We start from the raw sequence: 21,664 nt of genomic DNA, 5'->3' as shown, positions 1-21,664 counted from the left end.
TGTGAGACTTCAGTTCCCGCACACCTGCCCCGACACCTGGATGCACTTGAGGTAGAACTTGAGTGGGCTGAAAGCTCACTGCCGCCTCAGCGCCTCAGCGGGAGTGGTGGAAAAAAATGCCTAAGGTGATGATCCAGCCTGTGCTATCACAGAACAACTTCCGGAAGAGGGGTTTCAATACCACCTGCCTTCCCCAGACCCTTTACACCAACCTAACCAAGTGGGTCACGTGGGGGAGCGTTTTCACTTCACTTCTGTTGCTGTGACAACAGCAACTTTGGGTCAAAAGGGCTTATTTGAGCTTACAGTTCCAGGCTACGGTCCATCCCAGCTGTGAAGATGAAGCAGCAGGGACCTGGAACAGTGAGTCACATCCCATCAACAATCTGAGCAGAGAGCAATCAACGCATGCGGGCTTAGTGCTCACCTAGCTTTTTCCGATCGTGCTTCGGTCTGGAGTCCCAAACCACGCTGTCCTTCCCATATCAGTTAAAGCAATTTAAAGCAATGACATCACCTGCAGACACGCCTATAGACCGACAGATCTAGAGGAGCCCTCATGGAGAGTCTCCTGATGATTGTATAGCACTGACAATTAAAACTAGCCATCCCCTGCGACTTACACAGCCTGAGACAGGAATCCCTAGTGGTGCTCTAAGTCTGTGGGTTTCCTTTGCAGGGGTAAGCTGGGACTCTAACCACTAGAAGACACAGCCAACCACAGACCATCTCAGGCCCCAGACACTGCTGTAGAACAGTGGGCTGTGAGAACAAGCTCAGGGTTCAGACACCAGCTTCTCCTGGGACGGGCTGTGCTGAGGATACAGGTGACGAGGTGAGGAGACAGAACAGACACATGCACACACTCTCTCACACACAGAAGTTAAAAAGTCTCGGGCAGCAGATCTCCCGGCTCCAAGGCAAACTACCTGTGCCCAGACTCTCAAGGCTTGGGCAAACTGCTTAGTGTCTCTGTCTCTCCGCATGCTGACACCTCGGAGGTCAGATTCTAGAATTAGGGAGAGTCCCCAGGTAGCTGATGAAAGACCAGTGTCAATGGGTTCCAGGTAGGGAGGTAAAGGACATGGCACTCAGGTGCAGTCAGGGTCCTGGGCTCATGTCCCACTGCTGTGACATCAGTGGGAGCGTAAAGGCCCTGGGCCCTGCTAAAGGGGAGCAGCCGAGCCAGAGTTCAGAGGCCTTCAAATTGCCTGGCAGCTGCCGTCGAGGCTTAAGAAGCAGGGAACCAATTCCATTTCGTGCTAACAAGCCAAGACACGGTAACAGTTGCCTTCCGAGGAGCTCTCACATGCACTCACCTTCAGGATTACCCCACTCCCGCACACAACTGACTCCTGAGACTCACTGCCCACCGCCTTCTCTTGCTAGTTCCCAGCTGGACATAATGCTATATCCCAGCAAAAAGGCAGCTGCTTGCAGGACTGGGAACAGCCGGCTCCAAGGCGCAGGGCCATGGCTTGTGCCAGGCACACTCCACACCATTTCTAATCGGGGGTGCTTTCTTATGATCCCCATTACAAATCACCATCCCCATTACCCATCGCCCTATGTATGAACAGGCAGGGCCTGTAGTCGTAAAACTCAACCTCAGTGTGAGATGCAGACTGGCTCAGATCCTTCCGTCTCCCCAGTGCTAGTCAGGGAAGGGTCTGAGGAAGGAAGGACCCCATGCTTTTCCCATGTTATGAAGCTTGCACCTGCCTGGGCTGTGGGCACCAGCTAAGTGACACTGTAAATACATCAAGGGATAGAGCCCTCCTCACCCAGATCACTAAGTAACCCCTGTGAGGCTGCACTAGTCAAAAGCCAAAACTCCCACACAGTTCCCTCGGTTTCCACAAGGGTCCTGCACAACCAGGGATGGGACCTTGGATGTTCTTCTTCATCTAACGCTATGTCTCCAGGCTGGAGAGAAAGCTGCTGAAACCTGAAGCCCCAGCCGGCCTGGGAAACCACCCAGGCATGCAGTCCCTGTCTGCAATGCGGTCCTCAGACCCCAGGCTGGAGGAAGGAGGGCAGGGCAGTGAGGAGAAGAGAGGAGCCTTGCTGTCTGATCAAAGACAGGGTTGTCCATCTTCCCCAGAAATGCAGTAGCTCGGGTCATGACTCCATGAAAGCTGCCAAGCAGAGCGAATGGTGCAGCTCTGTGGCTATTCCAAACTTGAAGAGGAAAGGTGGGCTGAAACCGTCACTACTCAGATACTCAGAGTGCACAGGGGCAGGTAACCTCATGTGCTTAGTGCAGAGTCTGGGTGACGTTCAGAAAATGATTCCCCCTAAACAGATGCACAGGATGGATGGCCTGCAGGTGACCTCAGGGTCCACTAGTGGATGCTGTCTTTGTACCCTGCCCAGAAAAAATAGACAGATTATAAAACTGACCACAAAGGGCTCCATTTTGAAAATAATGCCTGTGTGATTTATCTCACGGCAATAGTTATAGATTTTCAATTTCTTCTGTCAATTTATGTTTTCTAAATCTACTATAGTGAGTTTAAATCATTCAAACAAACACAGCAGTCTACAGTGCTTCACACACCGAGAGCATTATGCGCTCAGATCTTAGAGGTGAGTCTCCATGGCTGCCTGTTCTATGTGCTGTCCACCGCCACACCCATCCATGTTGGCCCTAAACAATGGCTTGGGCCTGAAATTCCATCCCTTAGGAAGTAGATGCATAAGGATCAGGAGTTCAAAGTCATCCTCAGCTACATGGTGAGTTAGGCTACATGAGATCCTATAGCAATAAACAAGCAACAAAAGCCCAATTTGCAGGGGTTCCAGGTGGCTTCAGGCAGCAATGGTGGAAGGAAGTTTGCTCCAACCTTCCATGGAAGGCTGTGTCTGTGTGGAGGCTGCAGGGAAGGCAGCCTACAAAGGAAATGAGGGAAAGCCAGCTGCAGACTCTGCATGCCATCTTAGAAGTCTCGGCTCACTCTGTGACACTAAGAGGTCCGCAGCCCCCTGCAGGGCAGGAGGAGGACACTATAGAATCCATGCTCTTGGTTCTTGGATAAGAGCCAAGACTGCAATGGCGTGTCCACACGTGGAGGGTACTGACTGTGTCTGCTGCATAAATCCAGGAAGTCAAAGCAGGAAGAACGGCTGGAGGTGAGGCTCAAGACATCCGACTAACTCACTGACCACACTGTGGCTCTTAGGAGGCTGCGGCAGGACTGCCAGGCCCTAGGAAACCCACCAGCATTGGTGCTGACACACCATCTCCATGCTTCAGTGAAGACAGAGATGCACTGAGGTAGAGATACCAGTCATACTCCAAAGCCACTCACAGATCAAGGTTAAACATGCAAAACGAAAACCACACACAAAACACTGCGAACACCAACAAACTCGATACTAGAAACAAGAAAACACGTCACAACACAACACTATCAAATGAAAACTACCCGCAGGGGCCACTGAGAAGAGAAGAGGTTAGAGGTGTTATCCTGGGCTGCAGTAATCTCCACGGCCTGTCCTGGTTAGTTTCTATTGTCAGCCTGACACAAGCTAGAGTGACCTGGGAAGGTGGAACCTCAATTAATCACCCAGAGCAGATTGGCCTGTGGCCTTGTCTGGGAGAGACTGCCTTGCTGACTGATTGATGTGGGAGGGCCCAGCCCCCAGCCCACTGTGGGCATCACAATCCCTATGAAGAGGAGATCTGGGCTATACAAGAAAACATGCTGAGCATAAGCCAGGGAGCAAGCCAACAAACAGCCATCTTCCATAGACTCTACATCCAGGTTCCTACTTTGAGCTCCTGTCCTGGCTTCCCTCAATGACGGGCTGTGATCTCAAAGTATAGAGCGAAACAACCCCTTCCTCCCCTGTGCTGCATGTTGTCACAGTGTTTAGCCACAGTGACATCAAGGAAACCAGAACACTATACCTGGACTACACAGACTAGACCAGGGCAGCTGGCCTATCTATCAAAAGAATAGAGGGAGGAAGCTATCAGCAAGGTGTGAAATAGAGCCACCAGCCACACAGAGACCTCTCTGTCAAGACTAGTGTGTGTGTGGGGGGGGGAGCTGCTAGACAAGGGCATCCAGCAGACAACATGAAGCACAACCCCAATTCAACTGTGCCACGCCAAGGTCTCCATAACCCAGAAAACACAACTGCTTTTCACATGCCCAAGACTAAGCACAAACACTGCCAACCCCAAATACCCTCTCTGAGCAGAGCCTGAAGACTACCCAGAACATTCTATCAGCCATCACTAGGTTAGGAGAAGAGAGGTCATTTTAGAACATCCTGTCAGGCATCACTGTTATCGCTCGGTTAATTTAAGGAGGAGGCTCTCTCTTGGCAGACCACAATCCAACATGGCCCCTCTTCACTCCTTCCACCGAGGACTGGTAAAGAGACCCAGGTGGCCCCAGTCACCCTCAGGGAAGGGGTGGGATTCTGCTGGTAGGTGATCAGAAGGAACAGCATAGGGAGATGTCTGAGGCAGACCACTGAGGTCAAAGTTGCCTCTCCGACACCTACAAGGCACAGCAGTGTGGGCCATGACCAGACGGCCTCAACCAAGAAGCAGGCTCTGATGGAGCTGAGGAGGCCATGAGGAAACGCAGCCAGGGTCACAGCATACAGAAGTATGCTCAGAGTACTTGGCATCAGGGCTCTGAACTAGGTGGCTACAGTGACAGTATCTCTGTGATGTTGGAGGGCAAGAGCGGTGAGAGCCGATGGGAAAAAGGAAAGGGGATGGCAGGAGCCAGGAGGTGAAGGCACATGTTGGGCACAGCACAGAAGAAGTCTCTCCGACCACGAGAACAAGGTTGGTGTCACCGCCCTAAGTTTCTGGGGGAGCGGGATGGAGGAGAGCAGCAGCTGCACACAGACCACCCCAGACCAGGGCAGAGGCAGCCTGGGGGTGAGGGCAGCAGAGAGGCGAGAGACGGCGAAGCTAAGCATAGAGGGGAAGGTGGAGGCTCCTCTAACACGTCCATGCCCCCTCAGCATCAGGACCCCTCATCCAGTCCAGCTCTGCCTCCTGCCTTTGCTCCTCAGATCACACCCGAGGACATTTTGCTGCTGTTCACCTCTCACGAGAGACCCCAGGTCCCCGCCTCCTACTGTACTGCGGAGGTTTGAAAGAAAATGGGAGTAGCACTGTTAGGAGGCGTGGTCTGGTTGGAGGAAGTGTGTCACCGTGGGGGCGGGCTTTGAGGTCTCATGTCTCAAGTTTTGCTTGGTGTCACAGTCAGTTGACTTCCTGTTGCCTGCGAGATGTAGGATACTAGGCTATTTCTCCAGCAAGGTGCCTTCCTACATGCGGCCACACATCCTGCCATGATGATAACGGTCTGAAGCCCTGGACATAAGCAATCCAGCACACTTAGATGTTTCCTGTAGAAGAGTTACCATGGTCATGGGGTCTCTTCACAGCAACGGTGACCCTAACTGTGTTACGGTGTTCCTCAGACTGGTTCCAGCAACGGCCCGCGTACCCTGGAGGGCTGGTACCCAGACTGGGCAGAACAACAACAATCTGATGAAGACAGCCTGGCCTTCACTGCTGGCTTCTGCAGTTCTCAGCTCCAATGACTCCCTCAACTCTCTGACTTACTTTCTTCGTTACACGATTGCAGTAAAAGTCCCCACTCCCTCATCGGGGTCAGAAAAAGTTTCCAGGCAAAACACTGAAGATACTGGACAGCCTGTCTGGAATGTTAGAGGCCCTGTTGTTAGAGGCCCTGTTTATCACTGCAGTTATCCTGGCACAACAGAGACGGGAAGGGCATGGACATCTAAGAATTAGGAGGAGAAAATACGCAAACCTGGCCTCTCAGCACAGTGGGACCACGGTTTCCAATGGTTCCATTCTCGAGTCTAAAGATAGTTTAATGAAGCAAAGCTTCGCATTCTCTGCAAGGCGGGTGGTGCTCACATGGGTCGGTGTCAAAGAACCTGCCATCCATGAAAATGACTTAATTTCTGAAAATTCTGCCGAACCTTGAAATCCAAAGGAAGACAAGAATTCGAACAGTAGCCACAGCTCAGGGAACCTCAGAAGTCGGGTGCGAGAGGCAGACAGCGGCAGGGGAGTTAGGCACAAAATGCAGGCGCCTGGGTTAGCCGTGTGTGCCTGGTGTTTTCAGGCACAGCATTCTAGGTTCCGGCATCATTATCTGGCTTCCGTTCTTTCTTGGTAAACCGGGGTCAGGACCAGTTGGCTCTGTGAGAGTCCCCGAAAATCCTGCTGTCGGAAGTGCCTGGCAAGACCTTGCAAACACCAGCCACCACTTCTCCCATGGCTCTCTCTCCCATGTCAAAGGCACACTTTGCTTGGTTTCCTCAAGCAGCAGGAGGAGTGACCCACTGTCTCCATGTCAAAGCTCATACCGAATCGATTTTTTCGCATGTGTTTGCAGAGCTCTGTGGGATGCTTGCCAGCAGTACCAACTGAAGGCAAAAGACAACCACAAACAAATGAGTACTCTCAAAGTCATGATGCCCAGTTTCCCATCATCCGCTAAGCGGCCAATCGGGGATTTTGCTCTGACTGTGTCAGTCATGGTCACCCTTTGTTACCCAGCCTCCAGACACAGCACTGACGGTAGAAATTACCGCTGCCATCCTCTCTCCCCGCTCAGAGGAAATCATTCCTCCTCGCCATTGCAAGAATCAAACTCACGCTTAGCAGGCGGTCAATTTCCAGGTGAATTTTCTAAAAGGTGTGTATGACATTTTTCTTCGGTTTCAGGGCGGCATCCTCTGAACCCTAGGGATGTTACAATTTTACCCTGGGGATGCTTAGGACCGTGGCTTTCTTCTTGGAGCAGGCTGTACTCAAGGTTCCCAAACGAGACTCGAGTATCTAGGTGTCTGTGTGTTAAACAGACATCACTCTGGTGGTCGGTGAACTACAAGTTAACAGTGAAGTTGGGTCCAGAAAAGATCATCTTCCTAGGGGTCTGGCCACCTGCCTGATCAACTTCAGATAAGCCCTGTTCACACGCAGGCGCAACACAGCTTTTCCCATGAGCAGAGGCAATAGGACCATAAAATGTCAAAGAAAGGCTGTAGGGTTATTTTATGAAAATCTCACCACAGGACTGAAGGGAAATGTACCATTCATGTGGAATCCATGTGAGGTTACAGGCAGGGAGCCAAACTCCTCCGTACACAGAGACTGTGATGAAGGGACCCAGGATGAGAAGGGACCCATAGACTTAGTCCTTTGCCAGGTCACCTCCTAAGCTATGTCACCCCCTGGACTGCTCACCCCCTGGGCAGCTTGGCCTCTGGCCTTTCAAATCATGCCCTCACATCTAATCAAATATTCCCAATGTCCTCAAATAAAGTTCAAAGTGGACGGAAGCCCAGAAGGGCCTGTCCGACCAGGCACCTTCCTCTGGCATCCTTCCCAGGTATTCTGGAAATTCTATCACCACGGTATCCCTTTTGGTTCTTTGGATTCCCCAAGCCTGGAAACCGACTATCCACTGCCCTCCAAACTCTGCCCACACCCTCCTGGCCTACTCAACCCTTCATGTCATAAACGTTCTTTGGGAATCTTCTCCTGCCCCAGTTTTAACCTGGGAGCCTTCCCCTCCTCCCCTGTATACGTTAGCATCTCTCCAGTGCCAGGTAGACACCCAGTTAGAGCTGTCTCTGGGTCCTGACTCCTCCCCTACCCATGCACTGAATGAGTGAGTTAACGTCAAATCCAGCAGCAGTGGGGGAGGGTGCCTGGCACTCAGGACCAAATAACAAAGCTAAGGAGCCCTGAGCCATCCAGACTGCCAGCCAAATCAATCCATGACCCTCCGTAGGATTTTACAAGGCCCCCAAAATGCTGCCTCATGTTACCAAAAGGTAGATGAGTCACACAGACAGCCAGTGCCAAAACCACTCTCAGGAGACAGGCCAAAAAAATATTCCACCTATAAAATTGGTTTTCCTCTCTTGCCAGACTGAAGCAGTCCTGTGACACCAGACTGCAGTCTGGAGGCAGAACTGCGGCCTGACCATCAGCAGCCTGGACCAGGAACTTCTCTCAATGAACTCAGAGGTTCCCAAAGTCATGTCGGCACCATTCACAACGCAGTCTCTCGGAAAAGCTCAGGGCCTCGGCTTCTGAATCTAAACACAGCAGAAGTCACCACCTGGAAACCCCCTCACCCCCGTGCCTAGGTGGAACCCTTTCCCCCACCCCAGAGTCCAAGAGCAATGCACCTTGGGGAATTAGCCCCTAAGAGGGAAGGGAGACCGCTTTTAGAAGCAATCAGAAACTGCCACCAGTGGCATTGCCTGGCGAGGGGCTTTACTGTACAGGGACGAAGGCCACCAACAGTCAATACAATCGAGAAGTGCTTTATAGATTCTGAACAACACAAAAGTAAAACTCATCCTAAGAGAAGTTTAGACTGAAAGACGCAAGCTTATGTTAATGAGATGCTCCCTGAAATGCAGCGTATAATCAGGGCAACCATGAACTGTGTGGTCACGTGGTAAGTAAGCATGCCTTTAATACCAACATTCAGGGCTCTGGAGACAGCAGCAAGAGGAGCTCCCATGAGTTCAAGACCAACTTGGTCTATTCAGAAATTTTAGGCTAGCCAGGGCTACATAGTGAGACCCTGTCTCAATAAAATAAAATAAAAATATACACGGTAAATCCCACCACTAACCTGATGTCAAAAGCAGGAAGACAAATCCTGTTTATCAGTTTGAAAACATCAACTTCAAACATGCAGTTTTTAAAAAAATGCATTAAAAAAAATCCCAGCATGCCAGGAACACCAGCACTCAGAAAAATGTGAATGGTTCCATCAGGGGGTGTGCAGACCACTGCTGATGTGAACTTCCTCCCCTTTAGCACTTTTATTCTAAGGAGCATATAATTATTGAGTAATAATGTGAACTCAATGCAGAAACAGGTTTTGGTTTTTGTATTAAGTTTTAGAAAAGAAAAGCATCTATTTTGTCAACAATGTACATTTATAAAGCATTCACAGTGGCCAAGGGTTCCCAACCCCCGACCCAAGCAAGGCACAGACACCTCTAGCAACATGCTTCCATCCTCCCAGGCTCTTTCCACACAGAGCAGACCAACCTATGTCTGGGGCCTGGAGAGCAAACTGCAGTATCGCATCTCTTCTTCCTCTTCCTATCCCCTCCTCTACTTCCACCCTGCTCCTCTTCCTCCTCTTCCCCGAACAGTGAACAAAGGGCAAGGTAAACATGCTTGTTTGTTAAAGGTCAGATGGAATGTCCAAAGAATCAAACCCCAGCACTCCGTTCTGACGATGAGACCTCCCTAACCAAGTTACTCCTGGTCCAGGTCACTTAGCTGGCCATAAAACGTTCCTCTAGTCACCCAGTATTTGTGAACAAACTCCAGTGTATGTACAATACTCATGAAAGACTCCCCGCCAGCCAGAAGGAACCCCGAATCCACCTCAGACAGGCTGTGGATATTTCTCATGATCTCATTTGAAAATCCCAACCTTAGGAGGTCAGCCCTGAGGTCACCACTTACAGACACAATGTCCAAAAGGAAGCCTGCAGGTTTGTGACGGGCGAAACCCAGGTTTTTCTGCACTGTGACACACCTCCCTTCAAAACGAAACAGGCCCAGCGAAAGGCCACCGGAGAGGCCCCTTGGGAAAAGGAACTTCTCAGATTCTAGTCACCAACGTCTCCGTTCAGCTATTGTTTGCTACAATGGCCTGGTGCAAATGCAGAGTGCGAGAGGAACCTGATAGGTAGTCAGTTATTTAATTCCCAGCCGGGATCTTCCTGGACGACTTCGGCTTATGCAAACTAGCCTGTTTCAGATTTGACTGACCACAAAGAAACAGCTACTGACCGACATGTCGCAATGCCCGCTACAGGGAAAAACCCAACCAACTCAGAAGAATCTGAAACCACAGAAATACTCTTATGTTAAAACACAGTTATTCCAAGTGGGTGTCACGGGTGTTGCCAAACAGTGGCATATCTTTTGCCTCTATCTGAACAATTCTGAGAAAAACATGGAAGAAAATTGGTGTGCACAGGTGGGCACAGCAACAATCTGCGGCGGCTGATGGCTATCGGGGATGGGTCCCGCTGTCGCCCATTGTTTTGCCTCCACTATGGACTTGGAGAGGCACCAAATTCAAATGCCATCTCTTGGCACCACCCCAATAAGGGTATGGCTCCCAGTACCTGCCAGGAATAGAACTGTTCTCGCAAAGACCTTAGGGACAGATTTCTGAAATGAAACACAGCAACAAGAAAACACCAGCTTTGTGAGAGAATGTTCTGAGAGAGACGGAGCTAAGGGCAAACTGTAGCAGCCAGCAGTACAGGGCTGCGCTCTGCTCGCCCTCTGAGCACCGCTGGGCTGCACGGGGACACTATGGGCCAGCACGCTACATGAATTTTTTATACGCACGACACTGGCAGCTATGAATTGTTTTCTGCTAGATCTTTACATAGTACCTTGACTCTCCGTTTATGCATGGGCCACATGTAAACTCTTGACACTGCTGCCTGTCAGAGCCATAATTCTTGGTGAATTTCAAATGGACTACTCTGTATCCTAAAGCGATTGAACAGTCAATCTACTTTATAAAGAGCAATAACATAACACGGGTAAACAGAGGCAGGGTATGTCTGGATTAAAAATTAAATTGCTTACAACTCTGGGATGGCTACTTGACAGCATTTATAAGTAAGTTGATTATTATTCATAATCCAACATACTAAAGCCAGAAATTACTCTGGTCATATATATTCTAAGTTTTAGAGTGCCAAGATACCTAAGAAGAGAAAATTGGGCTTGTCACTGTATGGCAGGACGAAATCACCACTGTGTTTCACTTGGCCGGTATACACACACACACACACACTTATCTGGCATGCTGTGGCTTAAAGTCTACCATACTGTACAATGGAAGATGCATTGATTACAAGATGTAAGGATGGAGGGAAGAAGCTCAGTTGGTGAACGACCTAAGTTTGATCCCCAGAACCCAGTGTGACTAAACGCAGAGAGTGACAGAATATACTTACAATCGCAGTACTGGGCAGAGGCAGAGCAAGCCCTGGAGCTTACTGCTGAGTTCCAGGCTGGTGAGAGGTACTGCTTCAGAAAGCTAAAACCAAGGAGACGGTGTCTGAGGAATAATACCCAAAACTGTCCCCTGGCTTCATACATATATACATGGTCACCCGTACAGATATGGGCACCCACTCATAGGTCTGTTACCCCCCACACACACACACACATACAGGCAAAAGGGCACTGGACAGAGGCAGATAAATAATACAGGGCAGCTCTTGACCTTGGGAATCCAGGGAAGCTCTATTGGACCTTGGGGACAAAGGTATCCCATGAACGGTGCTCTTAGAACAAGAGCTCCAGCCAGCCTTCCACAAAGGCTAAGCAGAAAGTTGCAGACCTAATACCTAGGCAGATACCTGGGGGTTGTTTTAAGCCTACTGATCCTAAAGAGCCTCTCTCGCTCCTTCCCTAGGACCCTCAATCCTATTGCCCATGTGATGCCAGACCCCGAAGATCTGAGAGTCCTCTGGCTCACCCCTGGCTCCTGCTATTCTGTCCATCAGCTCACCCTCACGAGATGGTCCCACTCGTCTAGTTACTAGTGGGTGTTCTCCTTTGTCCTAGAAGTTCCCCTATCTCATAGCACAGCTCCTTCAGGCCAAACCCAGACATTTCCAGACTTTCATCCTGGGGTTCTTGGACCCCTTTTCCTACACAGCACCTGACCCCCACCTGCTTCTGCATCAGCACACACTGGCCTTCCTGTCCACCTTCACCAGTGACCCCAGGCAGCAGTTTTACAGCGAGTCTCCTGAGCACTTTTTCCCACAAAGCAGAGAAGAGCCCAGACCTCCCCTTCTCCTGCGGTTCTTCTCTCCCCTGCCTGTGACCTATTGTCTCCTTCACAATTACACCCAGGGGACTCCAAGGCCTCTTCTCAACCAGACCTGCTAACCAGAGCTGGCTGGAGCCCGAAGGTATCTTGCTAACCATAGCTGGCTGGGGCTGAAGATGTCTTGCTAACCACAGCTGGCTGGGACTGAAGATGTCTTGCTAACCACAGCTGGCTGGGGCTGAAGACGTCTTGCTAACCACAGCTGGCTGGGTCTGAAGACGTCTTGCTAACCACAGCTAGCTGAGGTTGAAGGACACTTTTCTCTCCTGCACAGAATGCTGCTAAAGAAAGCTCTTAGTTTTAAAATAATTTTACTGCTAATCGTGGCAGAGGAAACATATAAGCCGCCAATGATTTAAAAAAGACCCTCGATGGAGCCCTGGACTTTCTCCTTTACCAACATGGCCCTCAGGAAGAATGCTGGGATTCCCCGCCTCTGCTTTAACATGCAAGATCTCCTCATCACACACACAGTCAAGGACCAATCTCATCTATTCACCCAGTCTTCTTCCAAACCAGAAGAAACAACCAAGACCAAACGAGGAAGGTCTACCCCACCCTGTGATGAAATGGTCACAGGGGACATCGAGAGGCAGCTGAGGAAACTGGCCTCTGCCCGCCTCCCCCAAGAACACAGCACTTCCCTGAATAATCTACACCAGCAGAAACAACAACACCTTCCCCGTGCCCCCCCCACCCCCCAATGCAAATTCAGGATTAGCTCCATGCCTTACCCTAAGCTGCCGGCTCAATTCTCTTCTTACACAAATTGTATATAAGAGCGGTAGCAAAACCTGGGTTCATGTGAGCATTACCTGGGCACGTTTGTAAGTTATAGATGGGCTGGGGAGACGGCTTAGTGGGTAAGGTGCTTCCCTTGGAAAACAGGAGAACCTGAATTCAATCCCCGCAACCCACTAAAAAAAGCTCATCAGGATTGTGTCCACGCTTGTAATCCCAGGGCTAAGGAGGCTCACTGGTCAACCAGCCCCATCTGCTTGGTGAGTCTGAGGCCACTGAGAGACCTGGTTGTAAAAATAAAAAGTAAGGTGGAGAACTGGAGAGATGGCTTAGCAGTTAAGAGCACTTGTTGCTCCTGCAGAGGACCTGGGTTCATTTCCCAGCATCCACACGGTGGTACCACCTGTAGCTCCAATCTTAAGAGGATCCGACACCCTCTTCTGACATCCTTGGGAGCCAGGCACGCATGGGGTGCACATACATAGATGCAGGCAAAACAAAATAAATAGATCTAAAATATATCCAAAAGTGGGTTACTCCTTAGGATAACAGCAAGGTTGAGATGCCTGGCCTCCAGCTGTAAAACACTCGTGTGTGTACACACACAAACACGCACACATACACACATGCACACACACACACACAAACACTAAACGCTGTAGACCTGGAGGCCCATACCTAGAGAGATTACTGGTGGGAGTGGAAAGCACATTGTCAAGCTCCCTCGTGACTTCAACACAGCCTGGGTTTTGAAGCTCCCTTGCTGGTCAAATTAGGTTGCACTGTGTCTCCCAAAACCCTCTGCAACTTTTGCTTCCAGGCAGACCCTGCTCAAGCTAGGCAACTATGTCATCTCACTGAAAGGGTTGGTGGAGGGGCTCAGCACATGCAAGGTGAGCTGGAATCAGGTTTTTCATTTTCTTTCTTTCTTTCTTTCTTTCTTTCTTTCTTTCTTTCTTTCTTTATTTTCTTTCTTTCTTTCTTTCTTTCTTTCTTTCTTTCTTTCTTTCTTTCTTTCTTTCTTTCTTTCTTTCTTCTTTTCTATTTGTTGGCTTCCACATATGGTTAAACGTGTAGGAATTTTGCCAGCCCACGCTGGGAGCTTAAAACCAGCCAGGGTGGGAGTGTTTACACCACAGAAATTGGCAGATGGTACCATCCAGGCTCTTTGTTTTTCTCCCCTGGAGCAGGTTCCCAGCACACACCTGGCTCCTAGCCTCCTACATCGGAAGCTGGGTAAACAGGCCCTTAGATTTCAGGGGGGTCCTGAGATCTGAGCTCTTCATGGAGGCTAGGAGAAGGCTGAAAAAAAAAAACCTGAAGCCATTAAAAAAAACTTTTTTTAAAAATCTGCTCAGAAGAGTTGGGCTAACAGGCAGCCCCAAAGTTCTCCTGGAACAAGTCTCCACCGAGCAGATAAGAATAATCTCATTAACATGTCATTTATTTGGCTGTAAAAAGGAAGGTGGAATCCTTATCTTATGTTTACTTAACAGTCGTCCTACAATCATCCTGACATCATCAGGCCAGGACACCTCTCTCGGTGGTACAAGGGCAGGCTTCTGGTGGATTCTGCCTGGCTTCTCCCCACTGCAGAACCTCAGATCTTCCAGATACATCAAGTTCTGCCCTGCAGACAGGCAGGGTGAGGACGCCCGCTGCAGGAGTGGAGGTGCGCCCTGGCTGCCTTCCAGAGGCTGAGGTTTCATCACCTTCCGAGTGTGAGCTAGTTCCTAACTGTGCAAGAAAGACGGCATCCAGCTATTTCCATGCCTGTTTCTTAACACTCCCCGGATGCATGACTGGGGCGTGTTGTTTCTTTCATTTCAGCACTCTGAGGGGTGATGGACGCCTCTGGAATACACAGGTCCAGGTTCAAATCCCGGCTCAAGCATGCATCCAACTATGGAGGAGGAAGAGTTAGCAGAATTCTGCCAGCCTTCCTGTCGTTAACAGTTACTTGTGCGGGCTCCCTAAAGTGCGTGGAGGAAGACTCCAAAGAGCACAAAAAGTGTCACTGGAGTTCTCCGTGTGATGTGGTGTGACAAGGCTTCTCCTGGAGACACACTACACGTGTCTACTCACCCCGTAGGGAACCCACCACACACCAAAGTACAAACACCACCAAAATCCAACTTGGTGGACCAATGAGTTTTATTGGGGCTACGTACAGGATTGTGAGTGTGGGGCTCCTTACTTACTGGAGCAGAAATAACTCAAAGACAGCCCCGCCCCAACACAGGTGGCAGCTCACAAAAGCCGGGAACCTGGAACACAGGGCACAGCCTGCAGGCAGTTCAACAGGTTAAAGGGTGTCCTTTCTAAGTAATTCAGTCTGTCTAGACCTCTTGCAGGCAACTGCTCTGATCGCTTGTAGCTGGTCTTGTCTGCCAGAGACTCCCAGTTTTTATTGCTTACTCTGGAAAGGGGCCTAGTGAATCTGGTCAGTTTCAGGGACTTCCTGAAGCTATTTTTGAGTTGCTTACCCTCCTGTTTAAGAAGCTTCCCTGCAGGATGCAATGGAGGCAACAGTCACACAACAGATGTCTAGTTCTCTCGAGTGGCATCACGGCTTGCTGACTGTTGAAAGGGCAGAGTACCTGGCAGGTAGGCAAGACGCTAGATGGGCTCCTTAAAACTCAACCCCAAATGCTTCTTCACTTCTGAAAGGTTGTGCAATCTCTGCCCTCTAGGGTCTCACATCTTCTCCCAGGAGCCGGCCTCCATGCCTGTGGTGTGGAGTTACGCAACACAGATGTCCCGGGGCCTGCTGAGTAGCTGGCCAAGGCTTCTCGGAGGACACTGAATGCACATGCATTGTTCCCTGGGTGTCTTGGGGTTTGGTCAATAATCCTCTGTCACTCCTCAAAGAGGGGCAGCTGTACAGCTTGTGTTGTGCAAGTTTCTATGGAGCAGGACCTATCTGAAGCCGCTAGAAGCTGTGTTAGAAATAGGGTGGCCCGTGGCTATGGGAGTCAATGCAGCTGAGGTGAGCAGGGCTGTCTGCCTGTTATCCCCATCCCTGGCTGTCGGGTTGTAACCTTGGGACAAAGAAAAGTTGATGCTTATCTCTAGAGCCCTGGGAGATGTCCCAGGGATCTGACTCCAAGTCTTAGGAGAAAGATGGTAACACAACCCCATACAGGTGTCCAGTGCGAAAATAACAAAGCACTGGGAAGCCTGTCCGCTTGCTGATTCCAGCAGTGAGTTACGGTGCTGTGCCCTGAGCCAGGACTGCAAGTTAGGAACACAGTGGCTCTGGCCTTCTTCCGGTCAAGGGCTCTCAGAGAAACACCAATGGCCTTCTCGCCCAGGAGGTGTGCACCCGCGTGTACACACACACACACACACACACACACACACACACACCTCCCACATGGTTTCCGAGAGCCAAGGGCTCTTAATTGGCTGGGAACAGAGGACTCAAACCCAGGAGGCCTCCCAGGAATCGAGGGCGTAAACCCCATTCATCATTCATTCTCCTATCTCATTATCAGACTAGAAACCAACCAGAGAATAAAAAGAAAGTCTATGCAAACAGCCCGGAGGGGAATAATTCCAGCCTGCTGCTGGATTAGCAAACAGCAAAGGAGAAATTCCAGGAAGACGCACTCCCCCAACCCCCGACTTCTACCTCGGCCCAGAAAATTAACAGCACAACTTGTGTTAACAATAGCAGGAACGAAGGGTGCCTTTATCAACAATTTATCCGGCCAGGTTTCTGGACCCTTCTAAGCCTCTGCGCCTGAGCTCACATCTGCAACCAGACCCAGGCCACATCAAAGGGCTGGGGGTTGGGGGGGGCGGGTCAGGGGCAGCAACAATTAAAAACGAAACTATCATAGAGGGTCACCAGTGACACGAAGAGAATCTTCCAGCCGGGCTCTTGGCTGGGAGACAGGGTGAGGACAAAAGGCAGCCTGTGTGCCTCACCTCTCTGTCTGGGTCCCTATTAATTGTTCTTTAAGAACATTAAAGGCTGGTGCCAGGTCCTGGGGACAACAGGAAAGAAAAGAAAGTCCACAGAGGCCTCGCTGGCGTGGCTGCCGCCGGCCTTGGAGCTGGTCATTGTTCAGTCGGTAAACACGGGAGACATAAAACAAATCTCTGGGAAAGCAGGTTGTACACTTCATATGCCCTCCCAGAACCAACTGCTCTCTCTTGGAGGATGACCCGGGCAGGCATTTTACAGGACAGTCTACAGCTTTGCAGATATCTGGCACCAAGACTCCCTGACTTCAGGACATCCACCCATCCTCCCAAGTCCAGAAGATGCTGCGGGAAAGCAGTCTTGAGAACTCCAGCTACTCCCAAGCTTCCCACTTTGAAGGACTTGGCCTGCACCAATGGGGAAATAGGAATGTGTTCTGGGATCCCTGGGGCCTGCCTGGATCTTGCTTCCAGGGCAAGGTAGTCAAGCTCCAGGCAGCCTGTTTTACCGGATGACACCGTAGAACGGCTAAATGCTCCCCAGCACATTGAAATACAGCCGCTGTCCATCTGAGGATGCCAAAACGCTCCGCAAACCACCCATTATTTTTTTTTTATGGTGGCCTAGGAAGCAGACTGAGAATCATTACTGTCATTTTTACAAGGCTCGGCACCAAAACCACGGACAGGGCTGAGGTACCGGGTCTCCCCTTCTCTCAATCTATACCCATCATCTCATGGAAAACCCCAGCACATCAAAAGGGAGACTCGTGACTATCAGAAACAGCCTTTGTGGTGAGGCACGCAAAAAAAAAAAAAAAAAAAAAAAAAAAAAAAAAAAACCAAACTTTGGACACTGGAGATAATCAGAAAGGTGGGGAGGGGAGGGGATGGTTTCATGTAAAGGTTTTTTTTTTGGGGGGGGGGTTATGCAAGAAGGCACCAGGTATAATTCAATGATTAAATCTACAAGGTTGTGACACCCCCTCCCCACGAATGTGGAATCAGCATGGGTCTCTTGTGTTGTTTATTTCTGCTCTGGACACTCAATGTTTTTATAATCAGAGCAAAAGTTATGCGAACTTTATTTCTGCTGCTAAATCACAAAATAGCACAGAACACCAATCAGTTGCGATAACAAGGGAAAGAATAAACATGAATAAAACCCAGCACGGTATTCCCTTTCAAATCTCATTGATCCACGAGGCTTCACAACCTTCTGTGCACGCAGAGCGGCCAGTCAGCTCTCCATTGCTCCTCCCGAGGGGCATCTGCCGGCGCCCGGAAAGGGCCAGCACCAGCAAGCCCCCCAGTCCGCACCGCGAAGCGCTCCAAACCTACACACTGCCACCTCCAGATCCCAGCTAGGAGACTCCCGGCCCCCAAACTGGGACCCTCTAACAAGACACACTCGGGGGCGCAGAGCGGCTTCCCGGTAAACAGTACTTGAAGAACAACGCTCCTCTACCCCAGCCGGCTGCTCCCACCCACCCCCGCACCCAGGAGCTGTCACCTCGAGGGTGCTCGGTCACTAGATCTCCAAGAGAGAAACTGGAGTTTTCAATTTCATCCTCCGGGAGGGCTCTCTGAAGAAGTTGAAATGTGCATTGTCACCAAGTTTAACCCGGAGCCGCGCGCCCTTCGCTCCTCCCCAGAACTGTGAGAGTAGCGTCCGCGACCCCTCTCAGCCCTCCCTACGCCCCAGGCCCTAAGGACCACGATCGGCAGCCAGAGCCGGGCCGTGACTACAGAGGGCAGGGCACATGGAGCTCTAGGGATTTGGAGCTGCTTCGGGTTGGCCGCACCCCTAAGCCCGGGATGCAGCCCGAAGCCACCCCGCGCGCGGGGGTAGGGTGCGCCGTCCGGCCCCGGGTTTCTCGCCGCGCCTACCTGGCTCGCATGGCGCCTGGCGGGTCCTGCGGCTCCTTCGTCGTGCGGGGCTCGCCCGGCCGGGGGCGCGCGCGACTCCGGGAACCACGGCGACGGAGATCGAGGGGCGGAGGTGGTGAAGTGCCCGGACGCCGCGACAGCTCAGAGGGCTTGGCTCTCGCCGGCGGGCTCAGAGGTGGTCTGGGCCGGGGCGGGGCGCGAGTGCGGGCGGGTCCCGGGCTCAGACAGCGGGCGCGAGGAGGGCGGAGCGCAAGCACGGGCCGCGGGAGGGTTGGGGCAAGGCTGGGGGCGGAGCGGGAGCGAGAGGCGGGGTCAAGCCCAGGCTGGGGCGTAGAAGACCCGGGACGGAACTTCACGCTTGGGGAGTCTCAGGCGGAGAGGCGGGGCCTAGGTGAGGCTGAGGCTAACGTGGGCGGGGCATGCTCGAAGGGGCGTGATCAATGCCAGGCTGGAGCGAGTAGGGGCAGGGTCTGGAGCTGCGGGGGAAGGCAGTGCTTAGCAAAGGCGGGTCCTGGCTTCAGGGGGAGAGGCATCATGGAGGGGCGGGGCCAAGAGAGCTCCGGCTGGTTGAGAGAAGCGGCTTGGCGGACTGGCGCCTCCACTGCCCGCGTGCAGTTCCCGCCAACCCTCCTCCTTGTCTTCGTCCTTAACAACGCCAGCTGAGGAATCGGGGTTGGATCCTTAGGGGATTTACCCCTGGGCTCAGAGTATGCGCCTCCGACTGTCTGATGGAGACCTCCGATGTTCGGTTTTGGGAGACACTCTTGTCCTCCCGCCCAGAATCAAGCTTATTGAAGGCAGTGGTTAAGCAGTTAGGCGGAGAAAAAACTCGGCTTTAGGGAACAGCTACTAAGGGAGGAGAGCTGCCCGCTAGGCAGTCTGCAAACTCAATACGTGTCAGCATATTTACACTTCGTTTGTCCAGGCTCCACTGGCATAGAAGGAGACGCTCAGTGAATGAACGCACTGCGAAGTAGTGGAGCAAAAGCCCACACTTGGCTGCTCATATGAGTCGTCTCACGGTAGTCCCACGGGAGTGGACAGTGACTTGTAGGGTTGGATTGCCTCAGTGAGGTCGAACCAACCTTCGGCCGCCGTAATAAATGGTAGGGAATGGAAGCGGCAACTTGGAAACCGGAACAAGCATATCTTTAATGTCACAAATCCAAATCCAGCAACCCATTGAGTCAGTCCTCACCGGCGACAGATACCATTTATATTTTCAAAGTGACTTCAGACGTTAATGCAGATTGTCATTGTCTTATCTGTCAAGACCACATGGGGTGTTTCGAAATCGGAATTCCATCTCATCCGTGTTCTTTATGCTCCCCTTTCCCTCAACCCTTGCACTCGGCTCTGGGAGCCTCCCTTAAGAGGAATTAGGTCTTTTCCACTCCAGGTACAGTCCTGGTGGATTCGGGTCAGTCTAGGGCTCAGACGGTGAAATTTAGTATTCTCTTCTAACGTGGAAATCATTACAATTGCTCTTAGAATATAGCTGCAGACCTTAAAGGAAGCAGTCTCCTGGAGATTCAGGTAAAGCCTGGCCTTAGCCTAGGTGGAGGGGGAGGGGACAAAAGCATCCAGACTGTGGAGGGCATGTCAGGAGCCAGCCTGCTGTTGTTGGGAAGGCTAGGCCTCTCCGTGACTCACTTATCTATATGAGTATAAAAATTAAATACAGAGTGTAAGTCTCAGCAGAGTGCCTAGCACGAAGTAGCTGTCACTAAATTTTCTGCTACTCCAAAGGACTAATATCTGTCGGAGACAGGGAGAATATTAATGACTATGGGCTGGGGATAAAGCTCAGTTAGAGTGTTTGCCCAGCATGCACAAGCACTGTGTTCATCCTTAGCACTAAATAAACGGGGACGGTGTGGTGGATCTAGCCTGTACTCGAGGACTGAAGGTCAAGGATGTTGGAGACAGAAGGATCAAAAGTTGAAGGTCATACTCCACAACTTAGTAAATTCAAGGTGCATAAGACCCTCTGTCTTAGGGGCTGGAAAGATGGAGCAGAGTTGCCCCAGAGGGCTGAGCTTCAATTCCCAGCTCCCTCTTGGCAGCTTACAAGCATACATCTAACTGGAGTTCCAGGGGATCTGATGCCCTCTTCTGGTTTCCATGGGCACCAGGCATAGGCACAGCACACAGACATACATTCAGCAAAACACTCATTTACATAATATCTTTAAATTAATAAATTAAGTGAATAAATAAATCTTTAAAAGAAAAGATCCTGTCTTGGGGCAAGAGGAGACCTGTTCAGTTATGTGTCACATACTGTAATCCCAGTGTTTGAAAAGGTGAGGCAGGAGGATTGTGAATTCGAAGGCAGCTTAGGATCTGTAGCAAGACTGGAGGAAGAGATGCTTATAAAGCATTTAAAAACACGGGTGAGTTGTAAATGATCAAAGGTATGAAAAGATGGAGTCCTGAAACTGCAACTAGCCCAACAGGTGAAAGGCTCCTCAGCCGCACCCACCTACGAGGAAGCTCAGAGGATACAAAGGAACAGCGCGGAGGTGAGAAAGCCCAAGTGTGACCTGGGCAGTGCCCTGACCACTGGGAAGCAAAGGCCGGGGACACACCACAAATCAGAGGACAGAACGGGGCAGAAATTCAGACTGCCACATGAATGGACTCAACACTGCAGAGCGCAGGAGCCGCCGTGCTCACCCAGCCAGCCAGAGCAGGGGATACAGAATTCAAGCCTGCCTGCCTCCTAGGTGAGGGGTGGACTGAATTCAGGGTCTAGGAGGAAAATAAGGGAGAGAAAGGGAAGGCCGCTTCTTCCGGCCGTAAGTCAGATTCGACTTTGAGAGAACTAAACCGGGGAGAGAGAACACTGTGTTTAGGTTAAGCCATCTGTGAAGCATTGTGTGTTCTAGAAGGAATGAGGTCTCTAGATATGCTTCCTGCTGAATGTGTGCTTTGTGCTTCTGCTGGGTTTTTTTTTTCCTTTTCTTTTTTCTTTCTTTTTTTTTTTTTTTGACTTGCCCTTATTTTAAAGATCTAAGCAGTCACCGTATTCAAATATTCGTCGAGCATTATGGGTGCAAATGGGACAGCAAAATTCAATAACTCGAGTTTCTCAGTATAAGAATAGTACTCATTTGTCTTATGAATTAAAGCATTCCAAGAGTCGGGCATATTGCCAAGCACCTATAGTCCCA

At 50.8% G+C, this 21,664-nt stretch overlaps 1 protein-coding gene across 1 annotated transcript in view; it reads right to left on the bottom strand.

The window, feature by feature from the left end:
• Sh3bp4 (SH3 domain binding protein 4) overlaps positions 1 to 18,681 on the bottom strand; it is an 81,167-nt gene extending 62,486 nt beyond the window's left edge. Inside the window, exon 1 of the mRNA XM_085696850.2 lies at positions 18,489 to 18,681. The gene's annotated coding sequence lies outside the window, so the exon portion shown is untranslated. The remainder of the gene's footprint in view (positions 1 to 18,488) is intronic.
• Between the last annotated feature and the right edge of the window lie 2,983 nt (positions 18,682 to 21,664).

The sequence above is a fragment of the Myodes glareolus genome, chromosome 1 (assembly GCF_982192425.1).
Source record: "Myodes glareolus chromosome 1, mMyoGla1.1, whole genome shotgun sequence".
NCBI lineage: Eukaryota > Metazoa > Chordata > Mammalia > Rodentia > Cricetidae > Myodes > Myodes glareolus.
Note: the sequence above shows the minus strand (reverse complement) of the source record. Positions and strands in the feature narration are given on the sequence as shown.